We start from the raw sequence: 20992 nt of genomic DNA on the forward strand, positions 1-20992 counted from the left end.
ACATTCAACAAAAACAGTACTAGCACAACATCAATTTATCTTTCTCCTATTTTCAAGGCTATCTGTTTCTATTTCTTGTAAACCATTTTTAGTCATCCTAGATATTATCTCACTGAGATATTTGTTGTATAATTTTCTGCATAAATACCCCTTACATTGGAGTATTGTGGGTGGACTCCTAGACTTTGCTGTAATAATTATTATTTGGAATAAAGAGTTGTTGGAATTAACTATTGCATGGCCTACTGGATGAAGAATCGAAGTAGAGGACTTGTCACAGACTTCTTCAATCAAGCACTAGATCAATAAGTCCTCTATATCTTGTGTTTTAAAGTTTTCTTAGTTTATTACATCATCTGTGTTTAGAAATCTAAATGACAAAGAAGAGATTTAATTTCAGAATATGTTTGATTGCACTCTGTTTTCAAGTCATTATTGTTCTCTGTGTTTTCTTTAGAATTAGGATAAGCAGTGAAATCTTAATTGCTCATGTTTCCTAATTCTTTCACGTTGATTATTTGTTAAAGAATACTTAACTGCTCCTTATCAATAATCACCCAATTTCCCTCTTTAAAATAGGCTAAAGGATCCTTAACCGCCCTTCACCCAATTTGAGCCCATTCCATCTATTTCAAGTCTTTATTTGTTCCTTGTTTGACTACCTTTCTCTGTGAAAGCATCCTCTGTTAAGAAACCAAATCCAGAAATCCATCTTCTTTGACTCCATTAGCCCAATGGACTGAACTACTCTATCTTACCTCTCTGTTCTATTGAATCTCACCACCCAAACTCAAACAAAACCTTTGAAATTCATAACTATCCTAATAGCTTTAAAAAATAAAGCAAAATCATAAAGAGAGAGCCCTCTCTGGATACAGATTGGCTGGATTCTGTATCTAAAGGATTGGTTAGTGGTTACCTCGGCCTCCTTTCCCTTTCTTACAACTTTTGGGAAAAATTGAGTGATAACACATTGCATGACAATAGAGGCACGAGAGCTACCAACATATGATGGACTGACAACGGTGGATGAATTCTTGAGCAAATTTGAAAGTGCAGTACCAGAACAGAAGCGGTTCGATGCGTTAAAATCGGCACTGCACGCAACACCCGCATGATGGTGGGGTACACATCAAGAAAACTTTGAGGATTGGCACGAATGTAGAAGGATGATGCGCCAACAGTTTGGAAGCCTCCAGCTTCGAACGAGAGTCAGGAAGCCAGGATGGAGCGGCTTGTGCACCCACCTATGTCGATGGGTATAAACATGTGCTATGTAGTCCACAAAATCACACCCCAAACTAAGGATCAAAAATAAGAACAGGATGCAGCAGTAGGAAAGGTGACACGCACCACAAAAGTTCCACGTAGAAGCATTCAAGAAGGTATGTGGAATCCTGAATAGAGTTCACCAGGAAAGATGAACTAATTGGGACCTGCACGTGCCAGCAGTTCGATGGGCCTATAGGGCCATGTGGAAAAACCTGAGCATGGAAATGATTCTGAAGCTGAAGAGTAGAGTCAAGGCCACAATTTTGGAGGAAATGAATACTCACACAATAGCTCCCACAGTTGGGACAATACGCGAGGACCAGGATGAAGGAATTATGTAGCCACGCGAGGACAAACATATGCAAATTCAGAAAGCCATTCGGCAAGGGAACCTTAAGCTTCACGAACTTGAAGAAGATCGGGTACGACTAAGGTATAAAAGCATGTTAATGGATGTGGAGATCAAAAAACTAGAAAACAAAATCATGCAAGCATGTTGCGTCGATAATCTAAGAATGACATGACAAGATATGAGTAGTCATACAGCTGCGTTAGAAGATTTTTGTTGAGTATTTGTGACTCTGCTACCATGGTTGCAACTACACCTTACCAAACAAAGTAACTAAGGGAGCACACTGGGTAAGGAGGTGTTATCACTCAAGAAAAAATAGTTTAAATTCTGAACATCAATTTTTTAAATTTGTCAAAGGGTTGGTGTCAGTTTTGGGCCTAGTCTTTTAATCTTGTTTTAGAGTCTCATTAAGAGTCCTATTAGTATGTCAAATGGGCTCAATTCTCTATTTTATTCCATCACTAGTCTCACACCACACCTAAGCTCCATATGTCAATCCTATTTCAAAGTTCATAGCGCAGAAACCTTGGTCTAGGTGATTTTGTCGTGCAAAACACCGACTTTGCACTAACTGCGCTATGAAATTGGGAATTCGTGCCAATCCATAGCTAATCTCACCCCAGCTGTCATATTTTCTGCAAGAAGTTTACAGGGATAGCATGTGCAAGGTCTTACATGTCGGTCTTGACGCGTGTTCTGTAACCTCCAAATTTGATTCTTTCCTGTACTATTGAAATCGGGATTTCCTCCGAAACTAAATCTGAAAATTCTCTATTAGAGACCGAAACCTCAGATTCTGGTTTCAATTTGTGATCAATCCGGCAGTATGACTTCTAGGAAGAATGGGCTTTGATTTTAGTTTCGATTTGTGATCAACCTGGCCATATGACTTCTGGGAAGAACGTGCTCTTTCCATCTTCTTTTGTTTCTAATTTCCAAAATGTCTTGAAGAACAGAAAGATATACTAAGGAGCTTGTTCTTGCTGTTGACATAGAGCATTTAAATCTGTCTGCTGACCTTGCTGATGGTGTTGAGTGTTTGGTGCAAGTTCAGTCAATATTCTCAGAGGATGCTAAAATTGGGATATTACTTGAATATCTCGAAATTAGTTTTAATGATGCAACAGTTTTGAAAAGTCATCGACTACAAATGTCCCGCATCCCCACTTCTCTTGACAGTCTTGCATCAAGTCGCTCTTTTGATTTGGAAAGCAAGTCTTCGATTACATGGGATTGCATTGTCCAAGGTTCTGACATTTGTATTATTGTGCTCCATAGGTTACAATTACGTGCAATAGAGGATGCCGTTGAAGATATGCTCCGAGACTTGAAGCTAGTTATGGCTGCTAAAAAAACAATCATTATCCCTCTCAAGATGAAAGAAATCAAAGCATTCAAATAGTGGATTGCTAAAAGTTGGTGCTGTTAAGTTTAGTATCCGTGAGATTATTGCTGAAATTGAAAAGGAGCACATTTGTTCTCCGATGCCTTTCAAGGCTGAGAAGTTACAAGCACAGTCCCTGGTCGAAGTCAGCAGTCATGGAGAACCGGCACATGATATTATTGATGAGATGAATGCAACCGAGATTCCAGTTGGTATTGGGGTTTACTCTTCTCTCTTGAAAGCTTATTGTAAAGCCCAACGACCGATGGAGGTCTCTGCACTTCTCAAGGAGGTCAGGAAAGCAGGGTTTCAGCTTGATGGGAGCTGTTATGATGCTCTTATTGAGTCACGTTTTGCAAATAAGGATCTGTATGGTGCTCTGGACCTTTTCAAGGAGATGAGAGAGGCAAAGGTCTCTTCCTTTAGTAATAGCTGTCAATCACAGATCAATGAAGTTGCAAAGGAAAGTAAACCGATTTTGGTGGCCCGTTTGTTAAATGAAATTAATGACAACCAACAAGTTACTGTTGGGACACATGATTGGAATTCAGTCATCCACCTCTTCTACAAGGCACACCTAACGAATGATGTCCAGAAAGCTTACAAGAAGATGACAGCCTTGGCATATCACCCTAATACATATACATTTCATTCTTTAATATATGGCTATTCGATTTCTGGAGGCATGTATCAGGAGATAACGATGTTGTGGTTGCAGATTATCTTTCTCATGGGTTGCCCTTTAAGCTGTCTGAGGATGATGTTTACCTGACTTGTGGTTGTTCACAAGCAATTGACTTGGTTCTCTTAGTTTTGCCTTGTGAAGGCGCAAATATTCTCCTCCCAAGACCAGGATTTCCAGCATATAAAGCATTAATGGCATAGAAAGGCATTGAAGCAAGACATTATGATTTAGGTCCAGAAAGGGTTTGGGAAATCAATCTAGATCAACTTCATACAATTGCAGAAAACAACACAGTGGCAATGGTTATTATCAATCCAAGCAACCCATGCGGCACTACTTTTACCCATGATCATTTGGCTAAGGTTGTAGAGACAGCGAAAAGGTTAGGTTTGTTAATAATCTCAGATGAAGTATATTCTCATATTGTCTTTGGTAAGAAGCCATTCATTCCAATGGGATTATTTGCATCAACTGTACCAGTATTTACTCTTGGGAGCATATCAAAGAAATGGATGGTTCCTGGTTGGCAGATTGGTTGGTTTGCGACATGTGATCCAAATGGTATTCTGAGGAAATCTCAGATAACTAAAAGCATTATTGCAACCCATTTAATTGACTAGGCACCAGATAGGTTTGTTGCTGCAGCTGTCCGGAATCCTGTGTATAATCTCTCATTAATGGTTGGCACAATAGATGATTGGTGTTATGTGGAGGCATATGGAAAGAATGGGAAAAGTGTTCACACTAAATCACTTTCAATAGAAGATACCGCCCTTGATCGCATTCTTCCTTGTGTAGATGTGGCAACAACTGAAGAATATTTAAATCAGAGAAAAACAGTGAACACTTTAGTGGACCTTATGAGGAGGATGTTGTCTTCATTTCCAATGATTGGCATACATCTCTTCTTCCTCATTACTTGAATATTCTTTCACAAATGCCATGGTTGCATATTGCATACATACCTTGAAGAATGGGGTCCATATATATATTCAGTTTGAAAAGCTTCAAGGCACATGAAAAGAGACATTTCAATCTAGCAAAAGGCTCAAAATGGCAAAATTTAGGTTGAAGCTGTGCTTTTAGAATAACTCAGCAGTTTCATAGCGCGCTACGAAACTGCTGAAGCTAAACAGCCTAATTTCAATTAATCGGTTTTGAATATGAGTGGGAATTTTTGAAAGGGGAATGTCTACAAGGTATGCAAGGCATCAGCTGAAGCTATTAAGATTCAACCAGGTCAAGACAGGTGGAGATAATATGCATACGAATCTTACTTTAGATTTTTGTCATAAAGTGAGCATATTTACCACACTTCAGGATATCTGGAACAGTTTGCAAGAATTTTGGCTTTTACACATGCAAATGGTGGACAACACATCAAGAACGTGGCAGTCTGCTCCATTTTGGATAATTAAAAGATAAAGGATGTCCTTCATTGGATCTGGACATCTTGAGGCAAACTAAAGACTGGTACACAGGGGGAAGTTTCCTATGTTTCAAGGCATTGGAAAACATGTGACATTGAAGACCAACATGGAGCCTTGAAGATCCATCACAGCCACAACCAGAAGGGAACCAGATGTTAGAGAATGAGGACGATTGTAGACCAAGGCTGTTATGAAATTAGAGTCCTATTTGACTTAGATATCTAGAAGGTCTAGTGGAAGTTTGTTATATTTAATAGGCAGTTAAAAGCTAAATAGGTGTCATTAGAAGTATTTCTCGAGTTACTTTAATGTAGAAGGAGGAACTCTATATATAGAAAGGAAGTTTATGTAAAAAAGCCTGTTGTGAAGCTTATGTAAAAACTCTGTTGTTTTAGTAATACAGTGATGGTTTTTGCTGCTCAAGAATCATAGTGACTTCAATATATGCATTCCTCTTTTTGTCTTTTATGTTATTTATAGTTTGATGAGTAGTTGATTACTTGGAAATCACATACTGTGTTCTAACTTCTTTCATGTACTCATATACTGTCCTGGTTATGTCTACTGTACCTTATGTATATTGAAGTCCAAATGCCTTGATTTCATTGTAAAACCAATTCACTGTTGATACTGAATGAGATTTGACTCCAGGAGCCCAATGGATGCTTGCTAATTTAGATTTTACCAGCCTCATTTCTATTTGTTTCATAAAAGAGTTAGCCATCTCAATCACAATCACAAATCTTAAACCTTTTGAGAGAGCCCTCTCAGGCTAAGGAGGCTAAGCCTTAGCTAAAAGATTGGTTTGAAATAGTTACTTGAAATATTCCTGGACTGTAGCCTTCCAGGGTCTGATTTTGAGATAACATTTTGGTGCGTCTGCCGGGAGCCTGAAGATTATTCTTTCCTGAAAACAAAAGACTGAAATTATGAAGGTAGCAGGAGCTCAGAAGAATTTTCGAGGCTGCAATCTACCTTGGCGACTCCATTCTTGAAGAATTCGAAATTCATAGATTCATGGTGATTCCACTGGAGTTATGAAGGACCCAGATGCTACCATTCTTATTTCAAGGTATGCATGCATAATTTTTTTAGGAATTCATGGTTTCCCAAATCATTTTCCCAAGGATGCATATTTTCTAAGGAATGGTCCAAAATTCAATGGAGAAGATTTGAGTTTAACTTTGAAGCATATATCAGATTTTTGTGATTTTATAGAGCTTCTTAGAGTTAAACATGAGGATGTTTGCATTATGTTGTTCTATGATTCATTTCAAGGGAAATGTAAACAATGGATTGAAAGCTTTCCTACCAAATCCATTAAGTCATTTGAAGACTTTTGGCTTATGTTTTTGGAGTAATGGATGGATAGATCAGATGCGGTGGCAAACTCTCCTTCAATTCAAGGTTTCAAACAATGGAATGATGATCATATTAATGAAGAAATAGATGAAAGTTTTTCTTTGTCCTTGTCTTCGTATCTAAAATCATTTGAGTGCAAGGCAGAGGATAAGATGAAATTTTTGGATGAAGTTGCTAAAGACATTGAGAAAGACATTGAAGGTTTACAAGGTCAAATTCAGGCATATAGTCTTCATAATCATGATCATTATTTTTAGAAGCTTTCTATGGCAGAACATAAGGAGAGAGTGTTGCTTCCTTTCTCTTTCACGATTGAAGAAGAGTACACTGTTGTTGAAGATCAGTTTGCACAACCAGAAAGTTACAAGAATCATCAAGCTGATCATGTATTCTGGGATCCTATAGCTAAAAATATGGAAGAGTTTTACTCTCCAGTGTTTCAGTTTTTCTATGAAGATCAGATGCAATTTCAGTGGCAGTGGTCATCACAATATCATAGTGGCTCTGAACTCCGATGCAGTCAAAAAACTCAAATATTAGAGAAGACAAATGATTGGCTACATTGGAAATTTCACATTGATTGAGCTGAAAGAAGTTTGAAATTAATAGGGTAGGTAGGTAGGAAAATGAAAATAAGCTCAAGGTTGACTAAGCATTTTTTTTAGTAGATATAGACTTCTCTCTCCTACAGCGATCATCAAGCTAAAGCCCGAGGTGAAGGCCCAAGAAGCTTGAAGGGGATGCTTGACAAGCAAATCTATGTTTTTTATAAAGAGGACAAAGCACCGGACCTGCATGTTCTTAGTGTACCACAGGGGCACACTATCCCAAGTGGAGCCACCTGTTATCACTCAAGAAAAAATAGTTTAAATTCTGAACATCAATTTTTTAAATTTGTCAAAGGGTTGGTGTCAATTTTGGGCCTAGACTTTTCATCTTGTTTTAGAGTCTCGTTAAGAGTCCTGTTAGTATGTCAAATGGGGTAAATTCTCTATTTTAGTCCATCAATGGTCTCACACCACACCTAAGCTCCATATGTCAATCCTATTTCAAAGTTCATAGCGCAGAAACCTCAGTCTAGGTGATTTCGTAGTGCAAAACACTGACTTTGCACTAACTGTGCTACGAAAATGGGAATTCGTGCTGATCCATAGCTAATCTCACCCCAGTTGTCATATTTTCTGCAAGAATTTTACGGGGATAGCATGTGCAAGGTCTTACATGTCGGTCTTGACGCATGTTCTGTAACCTCCAAATTTGATTCTTTCCTGTACTATTCAAATCGGGATTTCATCCGAAACCAAATCTGAAAATTATTTATTAGAGACCGAAACTTCTGATTCTGGTTTCGATTTGTGATCAATCCGGTAGTATGACTTCTTGGAAGAACAGGCTCTGATTTTAGTTTTGATTTGTGATCAACTCGGCAGTATGACTTCTGGGAAGAATGGGCTCTTGCCACCTTCTTTTGTTTCTAATTTGCAAAATGTCTTGAAGAACAGAAAGATATACTAAGGAGCTTGTTCTTGCTATTGACATAGAGCATTTAAATTTGTCTGCTGACCTTGCTGATGGTGTTGAGTGTTTGGTGCACGTTCAGCCAATATTCTCAGAGGATGCTAAAATTGGGATATTACTTGAATATCTCGAAATTAATTTTAATGATGCAACAGTTTTGAAAAGTCATCGACTACAAATGTCCCGCATCCCCACTTCTCTTGACAGTCTTGCATCAAGTCGCTCTTTTGATTTGGAAAGCAAGTCTTCGATTACATGGGATTTCATTGTCCAAAGTTCTGACATTTGTATTATTGTGCTCCATAGGTTACAATTACGTGCAATAGAGGATGCCGTTGAAGATATGCTCCGAGGCTTGAAGCTAGTTGTGGCTGCTAAAAAAACAATCATTATCCCTCTCAAGCAAAAAGAAATCAAAGCATTCAAATAGTGGATTGCTAAAAGTTGGTGCTATTAAGTTTAGTATCAGTGAGATTATTACTGAAATTGAAAAGGAGCACATTTGTTCTCCGATGCCTTTCAAGGCTGAGAAGTTACAAGCACAGTCCCTGGTCGAAGTCCGCAGTCATGGCGAACCGGCACATGATATTATTGATGAGATGAATGCAACTGAGATTCCAGTTGGTATTGGGCTTTACTCTTCTCTCTTGAGAGCTTATTGTAAAGCCTAGTGACCGACGGAGGTCTCTGCACTTCTCAAGGAGGTCAGGAAAGCAAGGTTTCAGCTCGATGGGAGCTGTTATGATGCTCTTATTGAGTCACGTTTTGCAAATAAGGATCTGTATGGTGCTCTGGACCTTTTCAAGGAGATGAGAGAGGCAAAGGTCTCTTCCTTTAGTAATAGCTGTCAATCACAGATCAATGAAGTTGCAAAGGAAAGTAAACCGATTTTGGTGGCCCGTTTGTTAAATGAAATTAATGACAACCAACAAGTCACTGTTGGGACACATGATTGGAATTCAGTCATCCACCTCTTCTGCAAGGCACACCTAATGAATGATGCCCAGAAAGCTTACAAGAAGATGACAGCCTTGGGATATCACCCTAATACATATACATTTCATTCTTTAATACATGGCTATTCGATTTTTGGAGGCATGTATCAGGAGATAACAATGTTATAGTTGCAGATTATCTTTCTCATGGGTTGCCCTTTAAGCTGTCCGAGGATGATGTTTACCTGACTTGTGGTTGTTCACAAGAAATTGATTTGGTTCTCTCAGTTTTGCCTCATGAAGGCGCAAATATTCTCCCCCCAAGACCAATATTTCCAGCATATAAAGCATTAATGGCATATAAAGGCATTGAAGCAATACATTATGATTCAGTTCCAGAAAGGGGTTGGGAAATCAATCTAGATCAACTTCATACAATTGCAGACAGCAACACAATGGCAATGGTTATTATCAATCCAAGCAACCCATGCGGCACTACTTTTACCCATGATCATTTGGCTAAGGTTGCAGAGACAGCAAAAAGGTTAGGTTTGTTAATAATCTCAGATGAAGTATATGCTCATATTGTCTTTGGTAAGAAGCCATTCATTGCAATGGGATTCTTTGCATCAACTGTACCAGTAATTACTCTTGGGAGCATATCAAAGAAATGGATGGTTCCTGGTTGGCAGATTGGTTGGTTTGTGACATGTGATCTAGATGGTATTCTGAGGAAATTTCAGATAACTGAAAGCATTATTGCAACCCATTTAATTGACTAGGCACCAGATAGGTTTGTTGTTGCAGCTGTCTGGAATCCTGTCTATAATCTCTCATTAATGGTTGGCACAATAGATGATTGGTGTTATGTGGAGGCATATGGAAAGAATGGGAAAAATATTCACACTAAAGCACTTTCAATAGAAGATACCGCCCTTGATTGCATTCTGCCTTGTGTAGATGTGGCAACAACTGAACAATCTTTAAATCAGAGCAAAACAATGAACACTTTAGTGGACCTTATGAGGAGGATGTTGTCTTCATTGCCAATGATTGGCATACATCTCTTCTTCCTTGTTACTTGAAGATTCTTTCACAAATGCCAAGGTTGCATATTCCATACATACCTTGAAGAATGGGGTCCATATATATATTCAGTTTGAAAAGCTTCAAATCACATGAAAAGAGACATTTCAAGATAGCAAAAGGATCAAAATGGAAAAATTTTGGTTGAAGCTGTGCTTTTAGAATAACTCAGCAGTTTCATAGCGTGCTACAAAACTACTGAAGCTAAACAGCCTCAGCAGTTTCGTAGCGCGCTACGAAACTACTAAAGCTAAACAACCTAATTTCAATTAACCGGTTTTGAATATGAGTGGGTATTTTTGAAAGGGGAATGTCTACAAGGTATGCAAGGCATCAGCTGAAGCTATTAAGATTCAACCAGGTCAAGACAGGTGGAGATAATATGCATACGAATCTTACTTTAGATTTTTGTCATAAAGTGAGCATATTTACCACACTTCAGGATATCTGGAACAGTTTGCAAGAATTTTGGCTTTCACACATGCAAACGGTGGACAGCACATCAAGAACGTGGCAGTCTGCTCCATTTTGGATAATTAAAAGATAAAGGATGTACTTCGTTGGATCCGAACATCTTGAGGCAAACTAAAGACCGGTACACAGGGGGCAGTTTCCTATGTTTCAGGGCATTGGAAAACATGTGACATTGAAGACCAACATGGAGCCTTGAAGATCCAGCACAGCCACAACCAGAAGGGAACCAGATGTCAGAGAACAAGGATGATTGTAGACCAAGGCTGTTATGAAATTAGAGTCCTATTTGACTTAGATATCTAGAAGGTCTAGTGGAAGTTTGTTATATTTAATAGGCAGTTAAAAGCTAAATAGTTGTCATTAGAAGTAGTTCTCAAGTTCATTTAATGTAGAAGGAGGAACTCTATATATAGAAGGGAAGTTTATGTAAAAGATCCTGTTGTCAAGCTTATGTAAAAACTCTATTCCTTTAGTAATACAGTGATGGTTTTTGCTACTCAAGAATCATAGTGACTTCAGTATATGCATTCCTCTTGTTGTCTTTTTTGTTATTTACAGTTTGATGAGTACTTGATTACTTGGAAATCACATACTGTGTTCTAACTTCTTTCATGTACTCATATACTGTCCTTGTTATGTCTATTGTACCTTATGTATATTGAAGTCCAAATGCCTTGATTTCATTGTAAAACCAATTCACTATTGATACTAAATGATATTTGACTCCATGAACCCAATGGATGCTTGCTAATTTAGATTTTACCAGCCTCATTTCTATTTGTTTCATAAAGGCGTTAGCCATCTCAATCACAATCACAAATCTTAAACCTTTTGACAGAGCCCTCTCAGGCTAAGGAGGCTAAGCCTTAGCTAAAAGATTGGTTTGAAACAGTTACTTGAAATATTCCTGGACTGCAGCCTTCCAGGGTCTGATTTTGAGATAACAGGAGGAATGCACGACAATAACTATCGCAAGGGTAATTGAGGGGTACTCATGGACCGGGATGGAAGGTGAATTGAAGCCTCGCACAGGCGGTGCGACCACTTCACTTTCTGTAGGTAGCATAGTCTCAGTGTTCCAAGCAGTTGAAAGATAGTGCGAGACTATAAAAGAGTCTATAGGGGAGCTACGCGATAGGGAGGTTGTGCACAGGACCAATATGTCACAAGGGTCGTGCCCATGCATAGGGGGCTGAGTTGATGCGTGGGTAGGCTGGGAGGTGACCGTTGGTGTCACTTTTCATGATAAGATGTCTAATTTAAGGAAAAGAAGAGTGGGCGACGGGAAATTAAGACAGGAATTAAGAGCTAGATTTGGGACGATTTGCCACCAAGAAGGAATTCATGATTTAGAAGTGGGGGGAATGGTCAAAATATGCTATAAAACCCTTGCGGCTAGCCACAAGACAACACTTGGTTGGTTGAGAGTTGAGGAGTTACAGAGCAGTTAGTGTCAAGCACCCTTATTACCTTTGAGTGTGCGACTGAATAGATCCCATGAAAACACAATGACTGCTACCAGACCAAGAGTGTGATTCGCCAAAGATATCACCGAAGCCGTGGAGCCCCATATGGTCCATGAGGAGACAGGAGATGCGACACTTGTGCCAGAAGTTCCAAAATCACCACAAACATCGGGCCGAAGAGAGATAAGTAGACAATGGGACCAGTCCACTTATCCCAAAGAAACCCACGGTTCACCAAATTGTCAATGAGAGAAGAAGGAAAAGTTGTCACCATCGAATCTGATGAGGAGGAGGAAGACTTATAGGTGATAATTGATTAGATAGTGGCACAAGACGATGAGGAGGAGGATGTCCCACCAATGCCTTTCTCAACAAAGTTACCCAGGTATGTCCCTCCGTGGAAGGGGAAAGTTAAGGCGGCCAAAGACCTAGAGGCCATGAAGAGTGTGCTCCAGACCCCACTCCTCCCTAACGACATTACTTTTGAAGGTCCACCCCTTGGACAGGTGCCTACCATGAAATTTGAAGATTGGGACCTCGCAGACAGCGAGAAGTTCCTGCACATGGTGATGGAAAGCTTGATGAAACAGAAGGTGGAGGGGCCAGTGATCACGTTGGAGCCACAAAAATGGTTGCGCGGTGTGGAGAAAGTCTGGTTACTTCATCTATGATGGATACCCCAATTTCACCGCGTGCCCATCACCATTTGCATCATCAAGCAGCTGTTGTGTCTGGTGCATGATGGGTATCTATGGCTAGAGGAGCCTATTCCCATGATGGTAGAACTCATTCATAGGATCTCTTGGCTTCCCTGCAATGGAAGGGACCTTAAGGAAATAGCTGGTAAAAGCAGTGATTTGGCTCTCGCGGAAGCCATGAAAACCAAATATAAGCTGGAAAATAAGAAGCGCAACTATGCAATCACGAGCTTCAAGGATAAGGCATGTGCATCGCCACCCAGATCCTGGCTGGAAAAGTAATGCAGAAGTGACGTGCAGATGAAGTACTAGTGCTTATGGTCGCACTAGCCAAACAGTGTGCGGAGGGCATCCAGTTCAACTGGGTTGAGTTCCTTTGTGAGGAATTTTTTATAAACTACAAGGAGGCCCAAGAGTAGGGTAAGACCTTCGACTACACCTGGTTGCTCTTATCCATCTTGCTGGCAGCAAGTGAACTACCAGCAGAGAGCCAGTTCTGACCAAACGACCAACACCTTCCTAAGGCTACAAAGTATGCTTCGCTCTGGGCCATGAAGGATGCAAAGCGGATTCACGCAGTCAAGGTGTTTTGGGTGCTGATGGAGGCAAGCATCCAGATATGGATAAATAGAAGGCCATGATTGTCTAACATAGTGTACGCCACTCTAAAGAGCTTTGCAGAGTTTAAGGTGGACTTGCACAACATTCATGTCTAGGTGCACAAGGATCCAGTGTAGCAATGGGTGAAGCTTCCATTCATCGCAATGGATGATGCAATCTTCGTAGTAATGGAGTGATGGCCTCTAGAGTGGCATGCCCCGGACTTCGCAAGAATGGAGAAGGCCGCAGCCCAGCAAAGAAATAAGGCGATGCGCAGTTGGCTGAAAAAAGGCACCAGGAACAAGAAGTAGCCACATAGCTGAAGACGACTGATGCAGCAGTAGTGGCGTAGATGGCAAAAACCACAACAGTGCCAATAAAAGAGCTCGAGGAGGGCCAGGATATGTCCACGAGGCAGCAGATAGGGGAAGTGGATAGGACAGAAGAGCACGCAGACCTTGGTTCAGCATCGACCCAAATCAAGCGGCCGCGCGTGCCTGAGAAAACAGCTCCCAGGAAGAAGGTGAAGGTGAAAAAGACGTCCATTGATCCGATCAAGCTCACAGAAGGTGATTTGTTTGACCTCGGTGAAGCGGTTTTCGAGGTCATAAAGGACGCACTCCAGGAAATGAGGATGGAGCAGAGCACTATGTTGGGAGTGCTCAATGTGCAACTACAAGGCTTACAAGAACAACCCCCCCAAAATAGGTACAATGGCTCTGCACGTTGCAGCAGGAACTGCAAAGGCCAAACAGGCGCTACACGCCCGTAGGGATAACCCTTTCATGTTGCTCGAAGGTGCCCTAGCAACAGCAAGTGAGGTTGACCGGGCTGCAATGAGTAGCCTGAAAGGTGTCGGATTAAACTTGGCAGCCCTGCCACATGAAACCCTACACCAATTATAGGATGGGATCATCGCAGAGCTCCACGCTAGGGAAGGCCCCGCGATCTAGGTCTTGAATGAGAAAAAAATCAACATGGATCAGCTCAGCCTCCAGCACGATGAGTTGGTTTCACAGGATTACGAACTGGAGCAGGTGGTAGAGGATGCATGTAGGAGCATCCTAGATTTGACCGTGCCGGCAGATCTACCAACAGCAGAGCGGGTCCACAGATTGGCAACCGGAGTCTGTGAGGCCACGAAGGAAATGACGAAGGTTCAGTTGGAGCTGAGCCTATGGATCACCAAGCTATGGTTGAAGGTACAACCCCCCATGCCCCTAAAAGTCAGAGAGGAATGCACCCACGCTATCCAAATGGGTTTGGAGCAAATTGGCCAAGCAGTACAGGACTGCACCAAGATGTTGGGTCAAGCACTGACAATGCTTACATACCTATAGGAAGATCAAAACCTACAACGCCTAGAGACAAAGGCTTGTGAGTTGCAGCAAGAGTATGATAGTGTCCGGGGGACCATGCAAATGGTTATCCTTACTCAACGACTCGCTAAACTACAGCAGGCAAGGGCACTGAAGGACCAATTAGATGTCGCATGACAAAAAGAAGCCCTACTTAAAGCGTGCATCCAACCATGGATCGAAGAGGCTTTCATAATTACAACTACCATTGAAGGAAAGCTAACACAAATACAGGAACTTTATGTGGTTAGACAAGAATATGACCCTGCTCACGAAGGTTCAGATATATGCGTGCATCAAGTACAATAAATAGCGGAACGGTGTGCCACGGACACCCAAGCTGCGCGAGACTTGTTGAATGGACTCCACATGAAGATCGACACACCAACAGAGTGACTCAGGATGAGTCATGATGATTGTGTTGGGGGCTTGTTGGGCATGGGATCCCCTACAACACGTTTTGGGGCTTAAAGCCTGAGTTTTGGTTAATTGTATTGTAAGACTCCGCGAAGTACGGGTGCAGAGCACGAATTGTATAATTGAGTCATAGGGTTTTCTTCCCTAAGAATTTTAATTTAATGTAAAGTTGTGTCAGCCTACCCATGGTCCGTGGACCATGGGATTGTATAAATAGAGTGAGGCTCTAAGTGTAAAGATAGCTTAGTGGAGAATAAAATGATAGAATAGTGAAGGCATGCTAAGAGCATAGAGTGAAAGTTGAAGTGTACTGGGTCATAGTAGTAGGAAGAGGCTCTGCAGCTGAGTCTGTAGAGGCTTAGTAGAGTCCGCAGCTAAGTGCATGGACCTCTGCATCTGAGTGTGCAGGGCAGAGTCAGGTCTGTAAGCGGGATTTTACTTGAAAATAAATACTAATAAAGATAAGTTTGATTCAGAATATTATGCATCTATGTTTCTGTTTATCTTTATGCATTTATATTGTTTATGACTAGGCACACTTACCTGAATGTTGAACGAAGAAATAAGAATATTGGGCCCTCACAAGTCATGTTAAGCACTAATATAATAGCGCAGTAAGAATAGAGATCAGGGTAGTACTTTCTTCATGCGATTACAAAGGTGCGCAGAGATAGTGGCCCAGGTCACGAAGGATAGACAGCTACGCAGAGTAGTGCAAGTGCACAAGTTTGGACCATGAACCTTCAGAAACTTCATCAAGACATCCCTAGGGTGTGGAAACCTGGTTCTAGCATCCTCCCATACTACTTCAAGTGAGACCTGAGTCCGCGCTCCGTGGATTATTGCCGAAATGGCCAGTATTACCAGGATTTGCCTGCCTAAAACACTTCTGAACCTGGGTCAGGCCCCACTAAGCCAACAACGCTAATCTCAATTATAATCTCCTACTTGGCAGGAGCTGGACCCATGCTATGCATGTTGTACCCTCCTTCGCATTCCACGTGATTCATTCTCCCCATAAAGGAAAGATTCTCACTATCGACCAATTGTCCTTCTTTGCCTCTTCCTCCTTGGATGGCAATGTTTCGTACATCAACCAAACTGGTGCTCCCTATGAGAGTGTGGGGGCATGTCTTTTCAAAGATTCCACCTTAATGGGAATTTTTCCTCTCCCACCTCCTCATGTTGCCTCTATCAACATGTTCTCGGTAAAATATGATCCTTGGATCATACCTTCACCAGATCTTGTTGATACCTGGGGTGGGGTCATGCCATTGAGTCCTGCTGAAATCAATTACGTGGAAATTGTTCCAGCCTCAAGTTCTACATCCTATGATTCTTCTATTTCGAAGACCTCTCTTGATACGTATTCTCAATCCCCGTGGCTTGGCGCTTTGGAATCACTTGATCCCTTAGCCAAGACTTTCCTTACTGACGAAGGTGTCATGGAAGTAATGTCTCCTGAGGAACCACCTTGGACTGACACTCATCTTGGTTCCTCGTTCTTGCCTAGCCCGACGACCATGTCTATGTGTTTTGAGCAGTTCAGCTACCTATTGATGTGTTAGTTTTTCCTGACATGATCAAAATCTTTCAAATGAGGTCACATTTATCCCATCATGAATTCATGATTTTTTTCCCTCCCCGAGTTTTTACCAATTTCCCATTATTGCAATGAGGTTTCTATCTGACTCATAACCCTCCCTCTCCTGGGGGCATGGGGGCAAAGCCTTATATGAGCTCTCCTCTATTATTTGGCTGAGTCGATGCTTACTCATCATGTCAATGATAAAAATTTGGCATTCATTCATGTTTATTGATTACTCGAGTCCCAGCATGGACTCCCACCTCAAGAGGTACTATGATTAGGTCATCTTGCATGGTTACTTGTGTACATTAGTGTGTCATTAATTTTTTGTGCGGTATGGTTTGGTGTGTTACCTTTCAAATAGCTTTCCTATTTACTATGTTTTCCTTGTTTTGCAGATGTCTATGATTCCCCACATTGATTTTGTTGATGGTGCTTTCCGTGGTACCCGGAACCTATCATTCATGGCATGGGCTATTTATGATCCTCACGGTGAGTTGATTGATCTTTAAGAAATTTGTTTAGGTCACACAACTAACAACATTGCTGAATACAATGCGGTCATTGAACCTTTGTCAAAAGCCATTTCTCTTGACATTCAAGAGTTGGTTGTCAACCTGGATTCACAGTTTGTCATCCTTCAACTCAACAGGTAATATTCCATCAGAAACCCTCAAATATTGAGAATGTATCTCTATATTCATCTACTGGAAAGGCATTTTGATTATATTACATATCATCATATTCCTAGATGCATGAATACATTGACAAATGCATTAGCTAATTATGTGTTGGATAGACATTTACGAAACATGTGAAAAGATAAAACAAATCATTTGTACCATAGTAAGCAAGCAATAAAGCATATATATATATATATATATATGATAGTGTTTGATACACCAAAACCCCAAAAAATGATATGTTTGTCCAAAATAACATCGGCACTCGCAGGCCTCCTATATCTGACACACGTAGGCCTCAGAAAATGTAAATGCTGGACCTATGAACTAATTAGCATGGTGATCATGGTAGCACAACATGGCTTGTGCAGCATGAGTCAGCAATTGGCGGATCCAATCTGATACTCCCACTGTGTGTCTCTAGTACTGGTGAGGAATGTCTCCCACCCGAGCATACTCTGGGATACCACGAGTTAAACCCTCAAGGTTCCTCATGATCTCCTCTTCCTTGTCACTCCCCTCCTGATAAGAAGTGACAACATCAATTGGGTAGGTGACGCGCCTGGCTATTAGGGACATCCTAGCAGGATGTTTTGGTCCAACATCTGCATTAACAAAGTTAAATGTTATAAAAACATATATATATCTATCTATCTATCTATCTATATATATATATATATATATATATATATATATATATATATATATATATATATATATATATATATATATATATATATATATATATAGATATATATAGATATATATATATATAACAATTAAAAAAATGACAAAATAAAAAATTGATTTTCTACCTTCATTGTCAAAATTCTCTCCATCTGGTAGCAGCATGTCTTATCTCCATGGAAGTCCGTGTCACTATATGGCTAGTCCTCCATGACGATCTTCTATCATCATAGCCATGAAAAGAAGGCAAGTCTGTACAACATTTGCTGGCCCCCAGTGATCTTGGGCATCAAACAACTCTAGGGGGGCATCCACGGGTCGTGTGGCATGGGAGGATCTACCTCAGTCAATTGGTACTCGAACAATGGCACCTGTTCCAAGAAAAAGGTCACTAGTATAGATTTGAAGCAAAATTGCTTCAAATTCCCCACCTTAGCTTTGGTCAGTTGGCATTTTATGTTGATCTTCATGGCCTCCACCCAATTGAATATCATCAGTGTTGTGGAGTCAATGGAATATAGGATTTTTGACTTATTAGTCTTATGCACTGCTTGGGACCCTACCACTCTATTGATAGTCAACAGTAATAATCTCAGTGTCAGATCTTGAACGGTGGAAATCTCAATCTTGCCACTCTTGGATTTGAGGACTTCAGGGCAATTTTCGGTCAGCAACATGGATATGCTTGCCCCAATCGGTCGCGACCCATATAAGTTGACTGGTTCCCCTCTTTAGAACAGTCTTGTGATGAAATATATGTCTGAAGTTTCTAACTCCAGCTCTCGGTCACCAATGATGAACATTTCCCAATTTATGTCCTAGAGACTACTCAAGTATCGAAGCAACTCAGGTTGGGCCCGCATCCCTGGCGTGAGAAAGAATTTGAGGAGCGCACAGGCCCTCAAAGCTTCCAGGGAATTTGGATCATTCAGTTCCTGTGTTTCCACATTCTTGTGCTCACGTTCTTACCATTCCACCATTTTCGGCAATTCTTTCCTGTAAAAACCATATATTTAAGTCAATAATAATTTTTGAACGATAAATTTCAAATTTCAACGGTAGTTTTGAGGGGAAGTAGGTTTTTTTCCCTATTCATGTGTCAGCATGCCTATTTTAAAAATAGTTGCGCCAACGGCGTGATAGGCCATGTTAATTACCCTCTGCTACTGTGATTTCGTGCTCGGAATTCACGCCGACCGAGGGTGAAAAACTTTTAAGAAATCCTCCCTCAAAAGTCCCAAAAATGATTAAAAATAGGAATAAATGGTATGAAAAAGAAGCTTAGGTCTTTGGCTCTTACCTGTAATTGGCAGCTCGATGAATGATCTCCTGGATCTCCCGCAATATGCTCTAGAACAATTAGGGAAAAAGTGAGTAAAATGTCTTTCACAACAAGGTAAAATAGTAAATGGTAAAAAATATTTACTTTTCCTCCTTTTTATTCAGTTTTTCATGAAATATTATGTTTTTGTAAATATTTTGACCTATTTTTCCTTAAGAATTGGATAATGCACTTTACCTTTTTTGTTTAGTGACAGGTGTTGGATGTTCGATGATGATGTTGAGTCACGTTTCAGCTCTTTTCTTGACTCGTAAAACTCATGTGAAAAGATTTTCCAGTATTTTTCCTTTTTGACTGGTAAAAGAGAATAAAATGGGGGTTCTGCTTTTAAGCTCTTTTCCGACCCTTTAAAAATGAAAAGATTGTCAAGCCCCTGTCATTTCGAACTCGTTAACGGATGTGAAACCTCATGCACCCAATGTACATTTACCCCTTTTTCGAGCTGGGATGCACTATTTACGAAAAAGGTACTCCTTTACTGAAATAGTCAAGTAGTTCTCTCAAGTATCATTTTCTACCTTTTTAGGCTCGAGAGACACAAATGTACAAAAAGAGACTATGTGGAGTTTTATTTTCCATGTCTTTTTCAAACTCTCTAAACATGAAAAGGATACCAAGTTACACCTTTGTCAGACTCGTTAAAATATTAAATGACATCGGATTCGTCACCATAAGGAACACGACCTTCTCCTTCCTAGGGCTCATTAAACTTACTAGGTTGGAATCATCCAAAGGATGAACTTACAGTGCAAGCATATGCAATCCCCTTCAAGCTTGCATTTAAAAAATAGTTAGGGTACCTGCCAGAAATGGTGGGGGAAAATTTTGAAATCTAATCAGTTGTGTTGGTAGCTCACTGTTGAACATGACACTTTTTGCTTCGTGTCGAGTTGGGATATCCTCCTTTGTATCATTGACCTTACTGGGTTAGGCCGTTCATTTTTTCCTTCCATTTGATCTCTACCACATCATCATGACCATCGATCCTATGGAATCAAAAGCTGCGAAACTTTTAGTCATGTCGGGGATATGTTCAAGAGTTCTCCTTTTGCAGTTACACTTACTCCTAATTCCTTGTATCATCCAAAATCATTTTGCATCTCTTTCTCTCATGTCGATTATGTGGGATGCATTATGGCCCTCCTTCAACATAGCCGCTTCCTATCGACTTCAACTTATTATCTAGGAAGTTGACCGAGAGACTCCCTTCGAGTACCTTAGAGCTTGCATGCCTTAATGGCAAGTTCTTCACACTCGATGACAAGTTAACATCATCGGCTTTCGATTGAGTGATTTCACTGGTGTTCGACTTTAGTTCCTCTATTCATATTCTGTGGATTTTGTTGATAATACCTTGAGGACCATTTTTAGTATTGGCGGTTTCTCTTGCGCTTGTTAATAGTTTACATCATTGATTGGTAATCAAGCGACTTTCTAGCATGTTTGACATCAACACATCTATTCGCATGTTAGAATTTGTACTTTGATCGGGTAGTGTTGGAGCGCAAGGCCCAGGGCTTAGATAACAAACATCCATGTTGCGAAGTGATGTGACATGGTTATGTTGATATACATGTCTCTTTCAGATGGATGGCTATGACCATACAATGAGTTATCATATGTAATCCTTCTCATTATTGGGTGGTTGTGACCAT

At 40.5% G+C, this 20992-nt stretch overlaps 1 pseudogene; it reads left to right on the forward strand.

Annotated features, from left to right (window-relative positions):
• The first annotated feature begins 8515 nt into the window (after nt 1-8515).
• On the forward strand, nt 8516-9720 carry LOC149266951 (putative aminotransferase TAT2 pseudogene; annotated as a pseudogene).
• The last annotated feature ends 11272 nt before the right edge of the window (nt 9721-20992 follow it).

Source organism: Pinus tabuliformis, chromosome 6 (assembly GCF_031772625.1).
Source record: "Pinus tabuliformis cultivar Carrire ecotype Pingquan chromosome 6, CPIR1, whole genome shotgun sequence".
NCBI classification, from domain to species: Eukaryota; Viridiplantae; Streptophyta; class Pinopsida; order Pinales; family Pinaceae; genus Pinus; species Pinus tabuliformis.